General features: G+C 42.5%; 1 protein-coding gene across 3 annotated transcripts in view; it reads right to left on the reverse strand.

Annotated features, from left to right (window-relative positions):
* The window catches only part of nin (ninein (GSK3B interacting protein)), a 102,384-nt gene extending 92,197 nt beyond the window's left edge, over positions 1-10,187 (reverse strand). For 2 of the 3 annotated variants that reach the window (XM_045709715.2, XM_082960701.1), the window contains exon 1: positions 9,871-10,187. The gene's annotated coding sequence lies outside the window, so the exon portion shown is untranslated. The remainder of the gene's footprint in view (positions 1-9,870) is intronic. The other variant, XM_082960725.1, reaches the window with a different exon arrangement.
* Between the last annotated feature and the right edge of the window lie 155 nt (positions 10,188-10,342).

Genomic DNA, 10,342 nt, shown 5'->3' on the forward strand with positions numbered 1-10,342 from the left:
TAAAAAAAAAAATCATGGGAGTTTATTTTTGGTAGAATAGATTTTTTTTAATAATTGAAGACAGTCGAAATATTTACAAATTAGTTCAGGTAGGGTAGACAGAGCAGGTGAGTGCAGGTAGGGTAACAGAGCAGGTGAGTGCAGGTAGGGTAGACAGAGCAGGTGAGTACAGGTAGGGTAGACAGAGCAGGTGAGTACAGGTAGGATAAACAGAGCAGGTGAGTGCTGGTAGGGTAGACAGAGCAGGTGAGTACAGGTAGGGTAGATAGAGCAGGTGAGTTCAGGTTGGGAAGACAGAGCAGGTGAGTACAGGTAGGGTGGACAGAGCAGGTGAGTACAGGTAGGGTGGACAGAGCAGGTGAGTACCGGTAGGGTAGACAGAGCAGGTGAGTGCAGGTAGGGTAGACAGAGCAGGTGAGTACAGGTAGGGTAGACAGAGCAGGTGAGTGCAGGCAGGGTAGACAGAGCAGGTGAGTACAGGTAGGGTAGACAGAGCAGGTGAGTGCAGGCAGGGTAGACAGAGCAGGTGAGTTCAGGTAGGGTAAACAGAGCAGGTGAGTACAGGTAGGGTAGACAGAGCAGGTGAGTATAGGTAGGGTAGACAGTACAGGTAGGGTAGACAGAGCAGGTGAGTGCAGGCAGGGTAGACAGAGCAGGTGAGTACAGGTAGGGTAGACAGAGCAGGTAGGGTATCAGAGCAGGTGAGTGCAGGTAGGGTAGACAGAGCAGCTGAGTACAGGTAGGGTAGACAGAGCAGGTGAGTGCAGGCAGGGTAGACAGAGCAGGTGAGTACAGGTAGGGTAGACAGAGCAGGTGAGTGCAGGCAGGGTAGACAGAGCAGGTGAGTTCAGGTAGGGTAGACAGAGCAGGTGAGTACAGGTAGGGTGACAGAGCAGGTGAGTATAGGTAGGGTAGACAGTACAGGTAGGGTAGACAGAGCAGGTGAGTGCAGGCAGGGTAGACAGAGCGGGTGAGTACAGGTAGGGTAAACAGAGCAGGTGAGTGCTGGTAGGGTGACAGAGCAGGTGAGTACAGGTAGGGTTGACAGAGCAGGTGAGTTCAGGTAGGGTAGACAGAGCAGGTGAGTACAGGTAGGGTGGACAGAGCAGGTGAGTACAGGTAGGGTAGACAGAGCAGGTGAGTACAGGTAGGGTAGACAGAGCAGGTGAGTTCAGGTAGGGTAGACAGAGCAGGTAGGGTGACAGAGCAGGTGAGTTCAGGTAGGGTAGACAGAGCAGGTGAGTGCAGGTAGGGTAGACAGAGGAGGTGAGTGCAGGTAGGGTAGACAGTGCAGGTGAGTGCTGGTAGGGTGGCAGAGCAGGTGAGTTCGGGTAGGGCAGACAGAGCAGGTGAGTACAGGTAGGGTGGACAGAGCAGGTGAGTACAGGTAGGGTAGACAGAGCAGGTGAGTGCAGGCAGGGTAGACAGAGCAGGTGAGTACAGGTAGGGTAGACAGAGCAGGTGAGTACAGGTAGGTTAGACAGGGCAGGTGAGTACAGGTAGGGTAGACAGAGCAGGTGAGTACAGGTAGGGTAAACAGAGCAGGTGAATACAGGTAGGGTAGACAGAGCAGGTGAGTTCAGGTAGGGTAGACAGAGCAGGTGAGTACAGGTAGGGTAGACAGAGCAGGTGAGTACAGGTAGGGTAACAGAGCAGGTGAGTGCAGGTAGGGTAACAGAGCAGGTGAGTTCAGGTTGGGTAGACAGAGCAGGTGAGTTCAGGTAGGGTAGACAGAGCAGGTGAGTTCAGGTAGGGTAGACAGAGCAGGTGAGTACAGGTAGGGTGGACAGAGCAGGTGAGTGCAGGCAGGGTAGACAGAGCAGGTGAGTGCAGGTAGGGTGGACAGAGCAGGTGAGTACAGGTAGGGTTGACAGAGCAGGTGAGTTCAGGTAGGGTAGACAGAGCAGGTGAGCAAAGGTAGGGTAGACAGAGCAGGTGAGTGCTGGTAGGGTAGACAGAGCAGGTGAGTGCAGGTAGGGTAGACAGAGCAGGTGAGTGCAGGTAGGGTGGACAGAGCAGGTGAGTGCAGGTAGGGTGGACAGAGTAGGGGTTTGGTGGTTGCAGTCCTGTTCCACCCATTTATGTTAATGTACTCACTCAGCTTTTATTTATTTCATCACATTCCCAGTGTGTCAGAAGTTTACATACACTCAATTAGTATTTGGTAGCATTGCCTTTAAATTGTTTAACTTGGGTCAAACGTTTCGGGTAGCCTTCCACAAGCTTCCCACAATAAGTTGGGGGAATTTTTTTTGTTTTTGTGATGGCCACTCCAATACCTTCACTTTGTTGTCCTTAAGCCATTTTGCCACAACTTTGGAAGTATGCTTGGGGTCATTGTCCATTTGGAAGACCCATTTGCGACCAAGCTTTAACTATCCACATAATTTTCCTGCCTCATGATGCCATCTATTTTGTGAAGTGCACCAGTCCCTCCTACAGCAAAGCACCACCACAACATGTTGCTGCCACCCCCGTGCTTCACAGTTGGGATGGTGTTCTTCGGCTTGCAAGCCTCCCCCCTTTTCCTCCAAACATGACGAATGTCATTATGGCCAAACAGTTCTATTTTTGTTTCATCAGACCAGAGGACATTTCTCCAAAAAGTATGATCTTTGTCCTCATGAGCAGTTGCAAACCGTAGTCTGGCTTTTTATGGCGGTTTTGGAGCAGTGGCTTCTTCCTTGCTGAGCGGTCTTTCAGGTTATGTCGATATAGGAATCGTTTTACTGTGGATATAGATACTTTTGTACCTGTTTCCTCCAGCATCTTCACTAGGTCCTTTGCTGTTGTTCTGGGAATGATTTGCACTTGCACTCTGAGGTCAGTCACCATAGGATACTTCCCAAATGGCTCCCTATTCCCTATATCGTGCACTACATTTAAGCAGGGCCCAAAGGGTAGATACATTGTATTACATAAACTGGAAATAGTAACCTGGCTACTGGTTACGTGAGGTTAAAGGAATTTCATTTAATTTCCTGGACTATTATACTTTACTGACCTCCAATTGTCTGCATAGTGTAGCAATTATTACCCTAACCATAATATACCCATTATTACCCTAACCATAGTATGCCCATTATTACCCTAACCATAGTATACCCATTATTACCCTAACCATAGTATACCCATTTTTACCCTTTATTATACCCATTATTAACCTAACCATAGTATACCCATTATTAACCTAACCATAGTATACCCATTATTACCCTAACCACAGTATACCCATTATTAACCATAGTATACCCATTATTAACCATAGTATACCCATTATTAACCTAACCATAGTATACCCATTATTAACCTAACCATAGTATACCCATTATTACCCTAACCATAGTATACCCATTATTAACCTAACCATAGTATACCCATTATTACCCTAACCATAGTATACCAATTATTAACATAACCATAGTATACCCATTATTACCCTAACCATAGTATACCCATTACTGACCATAGTATACCCATTATTAACCTAACCATAGTATACCAATTATTAACCTAACCATAGTATACCCATTATTACCCTAACCATAGTATACCCATTATTACCCTAACCATAGTATACCCATTATTACCCTAACCATAGTATACCAATTATTAACCTAACCATAGTATACCCATTATTAACCATAGTATACCCATTATTACCCTAACCATAGTATACCCATTATTACCCTAACCATAGTATACCCATTATTACCCTTTATTATACCCATTATTAACCTAACCATAGTATACCCATTATTAACCTTACCATAGTATACCCATTATTACCCTAACCATAGTATACCCATTATTACCCTAACCATAGTACACCAATTATTAACCTAACCATAGTATACCTATTATTACCCTAACCATAGTATACCCATTATTAACCTAACCATAGTATACCCATTATTAACCATAGTATACCCATTATTAACCTAACCATAGTATACCCATTATTACCCTAACCATAGTATACCCATTATTACCCTTTATTATACCCATTATTAACCTAACCATAGTATACCCATTATTAACCTAACCATAGTATACCCATTATTACCCTAACCATAGTATACCCATTATTAACCATAGTATACCCATTATTAACCTAACCATAGTATACCCATTATTACCCTAACCATAGTATACCTATTATTACCCTAACCATAGTATACCCATTATTACCCTTTATTATACCCATTATTAACCTAGCCATAGTATACCCATTATTAACCTAACCATAGTATACCCATTATTACCCTAACCATAGTATACCCATTATTACCCTAACCATAGTATACCCATTATTACCCTAACCATAGTATACCAATTATTAACCTAACCATAGTATACCTATTATTACCCTAACCATAGTATACCCATTATTAACCATAGTATGCCCATTATTACCCTAACCATAGTATACCCATTATTACCCTAACCATAGTATACCCATTATTACCCTTTAATATACCTATTATTAACCTAACCATAGTATACCCATTATTAACCTAACCATAGTATACCCATTATTACCCTAACCATAGTATACCCATTATTAACCTAACCATAGTATACCCATTATTACCCTAACCATAGTATACCCATTATTAACCATAGTATACCCATTATTAACCTAACCATAGTATACCCATTATTACCCTAACCATAGTATACCCATTATTACCCTAACCATAGTATACCCATTATTACCCTTTATTATACCCATTATTAACCTAACCATAGTATACCCATTATTAACCTAACCATAGTATACCCATTATTACCCTTTATTATACCCATTATTACCCTAACCATAGTATTACCATTATTACCCTAACCATAGTATACCCATTATTACCCTAACCATAGTATACCCATTATTACCCTAACCATAGTATACCCATTATTACCCTAACCATAGTATACCCATTATTACCCTAACCATAGTATACCCATTATTACCCTAACCATAGTATTACCATTATTAACCATAGTATACCCATTATTACCCTAACCATAGTATACCCATTATTACCCTAACCATAGTATACCCATTATTACCCTAACCATAGTATACCCATTATTACCCTAACCATAGTATTACCATTATTAACCATAGTATACCCATTATTACCCTAACCATAGTATACCCATTATTACCCTAACCATAGTATTACCATTATTAACCATAGTATACCCATTATTACCCTAACCATAGTATACCCATTATTACCCTAACCATAGTATACCCATTATTACCCTAACCATAGTATACCCATTATTACCCTAACCATAGTATTACCATTATTAACCATAGTATACCCATTATTACCCTAACCATAGTATACCCATTATTACCCTAACCATAGTATACCCATTATTACCCTAACCATAGTATACCCATTATTACCCTAACCATAGTATTACCATTATTAACCATAGTATACCCATTATTACCCTAACCATAGTATACCCATTATTACCCTAACCATAGTATACCCATTATTAACCTTAATTATACCAATTATTAAACTGGGGCGAACAAATTATTTATTTAATAAAAAATCCTAAAACAGCTAGCTTCTCTAGTCTCCACCAGTCAACACAGCACTGTTATATGGGATGATAGATAAGATAGCGGCTGCTACAAGTTAGCTAGTCTTGGCTGTAGCTGAGAAGCGTCTCTCTCTCTCTGTCTGCCTCCGCCTGTTCGCTTCCATCTCACCGGCACCTACGCAGCTGTAGAGCGCCAGCCTCTCAGGGAATTACATTATTTTTTTAATGATACTATTAAAATAGTGAACTTATTTCAAAAACACCAAACACACGCGTACGTAAACATATTACTATCCCCAGATAGAGGTAAGTAGCTTTGGTACCACCCACCACCTCCAGCTGCCCGTTGTCACGGTGACGTCATCACGGTCCTTCATAGAAGCCAGCATTAGCCAGGTGTCCCTTCCTCCTCCAACTCCTCCAGTCAGGCTGAGAGTCCCTATTCAACTCAGACAATGGGCTGTCCAAACCATACGGCCCGTCCCAAACGGCATCCTATTCCCTATATAGCATACTACTTCTGACCGGGGTCCGTAGGATGCAATTCGGGACGCATCCACAATCAGTGTTCTTCAGCTTCTGCATCTGCTAATCTCATTCAAGTGAACCATGATTGCTGGTTTAGCAACATGGCCAGCTGATCACACATGAATCCCTTATCCAGCTAGTCAGTTTACCATCGTAAGATCACAGTAAAAATCCAAGACAGGCCTCGTATCCACAAAGCAACTCCAGAGTAGTTGTGCTGATCTAGGATCTGTCTGATCTTAAAGGTCAAACTGATCATTGATCAGCACTCATACTCTACGGGCCCTGATTGTGATTTGATATTTTTCTAGAAGGCTCTAAGCTGTCAGTAAAATAGACCCGTAGCTCCAAAGGGCTTGACCCCTACAGTGGGTCATTGTGACTGTAGATTGGACCAAAGCAGAGAAGACTGGCGCAGGGGAATCAGAAGACGAGGTTCATCTGGACACCTGCTGCATCATATGTTTGGTCGTCCCACTCCCTGTAGACCTACTGGCTGAGCTACTGACCGATCTACTGACTGATCTACTGACTGATCTACTGACTGACTGATCTACTGACTGATCTACTGACTGACTGATCTACTGGCTGATCTACTCCTGACTGACTGATCTACTGACTGATCTACTGACTGACTGATCTACTGACTGATCTACTGACTGACTGATCTACTGACTGATCTACTGACTGACTGATCTACTGACTGATTGATCTACTGACTGACTGATCTACTGGCTGATCTACTGACTGACTGATCTACTGACTGATCTACTGACTGACTGATCTACTGACTGATCTACTGACTGACTGATCTACTGACTGACTGATCTACTGGCTGATCTACTGACTGACTGATCTACTGACTGATCTACTGACTGACTGATCTACTGACTGACTGATCTACTGACTGATCTACTGACTGACTGATCTACTGGCTGATCTACTGACTGACTGATATACTGACTGATCTACTGACTGACTGATCTACTGACTGATTGATCTACTGACTGACTGATCTACTGGCTGATCTACTGACTGACTGATCTACTGACTGATCTACTGACTGACTGATCTACTGACTGACTGATCTACTGACTGATCTACTGACTGACTGATCTACTGACTGATTGATCTACTGACTGACTGATCTACTGGCTGATCTACTGACTGACTGATCTACTGACTGATCTACTGACTGACTGATCTACTGACTGATCTACTGACTGACTGATCTACTGACTGACTGATCTACTGGCTGATCTACTGACTGACTGATCTACTGACTGATCTACTGACTGACTGATCTACTGACTGACTGATCTACTGACTGATCTACTGACTGACTGATCTACTGACTGATCTACTGACTGACCTACTGACTGACTGATCTACTGACTGACTGATCTACTGACTGACTGATCTACTGACTGATCTACTGACTGATCTACTGACTGATCTGCTGACTGATCTACTGACTGACTGATCTACTGACTGACCTACTGACTGACTGATCTACTGACTGACTGATCTACTGACTGACTGATCTACTGACTGATCTACTGACTGATCTGCTGACTGATCTACTGACTGACTGATCTACTGACTGATCTACTGACTGACCTACTGACTGACTGATCTACTGACTGACTGATCTACTGACTGACTGATCTACTGACTGACTGATCTACTGACTGATCTACTGACTGACTGATCTACTGACTGATCGATCTACTGACTGACTGATCTACTGACTGACTGATCTACTGACTGACTGATCTACTGACTGACTGATCTACTGACTGATCTACTGACTCTGATCTACTGACTGATCTACTGACTGACTGATCTACTGGCTGATCTACTGACTGACTGATCTACTGACTGATCTACTGACTGACTGATCTACTGACTGATCTACTGACTGACTGATCTACTGACTGACTGATCTACTGACTGATCTACTGACTGACTGATCTACTGGCTGATCTACTGACTGACTGATCTACTGACTGATCTACTGACTGACTGATCTACTGACTGATCTACTGACTGACTGATCTACTGGCTGATCTACTGACTGACTGATCTACTGACTGATCTACTGACTGACTGATCTACTGACTGACTGATCTACTGACTGATCTACTGACTGATCTACTGACTGATCTACTGACTGACTGATCTACTGACTGATCTACTGACTGATCTACTGACTGACTGATCTACTGACTGATCTACTGACTGACCTACTGACTGATCTACTGGCTGATCTACTGACTGACTGATCTACTGACTGATCTACTGACTGATCTACTGACTGATCTACTGGCTGATCTACTGGCTGGCTGATCTACTGACTGATCTACTGACTGACCTACTGACTGATCTACTGGCTGGCTGATCTACTGACTGATCTACTGACTGACTGATCTACTGACTGATCTACTGACTGATCTACTGGCTGATCTACTGGCTGGCTGATCTACTGACTGATCTACTGACTGATCTACTGACTGATCTACTGACTGACTGATCTACTGGCTGATCTACTGGCTGGCTGATCTACTGACTGATCTACTGACTGACTGATCTACTGACTGACTGCTCTACTGACTGATCTACTGACTGACTGATCTACTGACTGATCTACTGACTGACTGATATACTCACTACCAGAGATCCCTGTGATGATTCAGAATCATCATGCCAGACAATAAAAACAGTGTCCAAAATGGCACCACATTCCCTATATAGTGCACTACTTTTGACTAAGGGCCCATTTGGCTCTGGTCAAAAGTAGTGCACTACATACATAGTGAAAAGGGTGCCATTTGTGACAGTATATAACATTTTCACATACAGGTATTTAACCATGTGCTAGTAACCGAGTAGAAATGTGTCCATATATCTGATAAAAAGGGTCTACCAGTATTATTTAAATGTTAATGATTTACAGTCTTGACTAAACAACATCTGTCTGTTGAGTGAAAAGGTACATCACAACAGGTGCAACAAGTCATCAGTACAATGCCAGTACACGAAAAACATGCATAACATCAAACACCATAATGTCATGATTCCCAGGTTTTTAAAAAAAGTAAGAAATGACATTTTGTTTAATACATTTACAGCACTTTCACGTGAATGTTAAACTGTGCTGGGAATGTTTACAAAACAAAAACGTATTTATTGGCAATGACCATGCACCGATATAAGATTGTCATCATAAAGACGAAATTACAGGATGAAGCTAAATACTACTTATCTAACAGTAATATTACTAATCTGACAAATACAAAGACTACTTTACTTTTCCCTGGGCAGCCAGCTAGGGACAAAGAACTCCTAGTCTATTAACCCGTGCACGGATTCCGTTTAATCAACGTGTTGCAACCAAATCAGGCTATTCTGCTTGTTACGTTGTAGCAACGTGATTGTAAAATAGATACATTGTAACGTGGCACTTACTGGAGGCTCTTGTCAAATGTGTTATTAATATGGAACTGTCTCAAAGCATCATCATCATCATCATCATCACAAAACAACGGCCTAGTATGTCAATGTCCAGCCAAGGTAAAGAAAAGTGTTTTGAAGAAAGAAAAAGTGAATCAGGGACAAGTTGAAATGTCGTCGGCGGGGGTTCGACATGCTACAAAAGCTAAACTAGACTGTCTCTCTTTATCAGCCTTTTGTGATCATTATAGTCCACAGGCAATTCAGGTAATTTGACATACTATTATTTATTTTATTTTTGTTTTACAATGGCTACAAACTTACCCACAGAAACTCCACTGAGTCGACGGCTGCCTATCCCCTCTTCTCTGGTCGAGTTTTAGGGAGACCGTTACGGAAGTTTCAGAAACGTCCGTCCTTCCATAAAAATAAAAAAAGGTTTTGATTTTCTCTCAAATAAACCCTTCCCGAAACGTATTGATTAAACTCCTTATTTGAGGCTAGCGTAACCCAGGTAACCTAGTATATGTTATACTTCTGTTGTCAAACGGTTTGTTCTCGTTCAGCAGGCTAAAAGACCTTCCGAGTCAGCTGCATCTCTCCTGTAGGATTTTGAAAAGCTCCTCGGAGAGGAAGGGGTGGTGACGCAGTGAAACGCTCCGGAGTCGCACGGATGAAGTCACTGACGCGCCGCGTCCACCAGAGTTGAAATTCCTCTTCCAGGCCCTCAGACTCTTTTCACAGGCAAGGAAGGCAACAATTCATCTGTTTAGAAGTATGTGTTTAATATGAAACG

Source organism: Salmo salar, chromosome 01 (assembly GCF_965601325.2).
Source record: "Salmo salar chromosome 01, fSalSal1, whole genome shotgun sequence".
In the NCBI taxonomy this organism is placed as follows: Eukaryota; Metazoa; Chordata; class Actinopteri; order Salmoniformes; family Salmonidae; genus Salmo; species Salmo salar.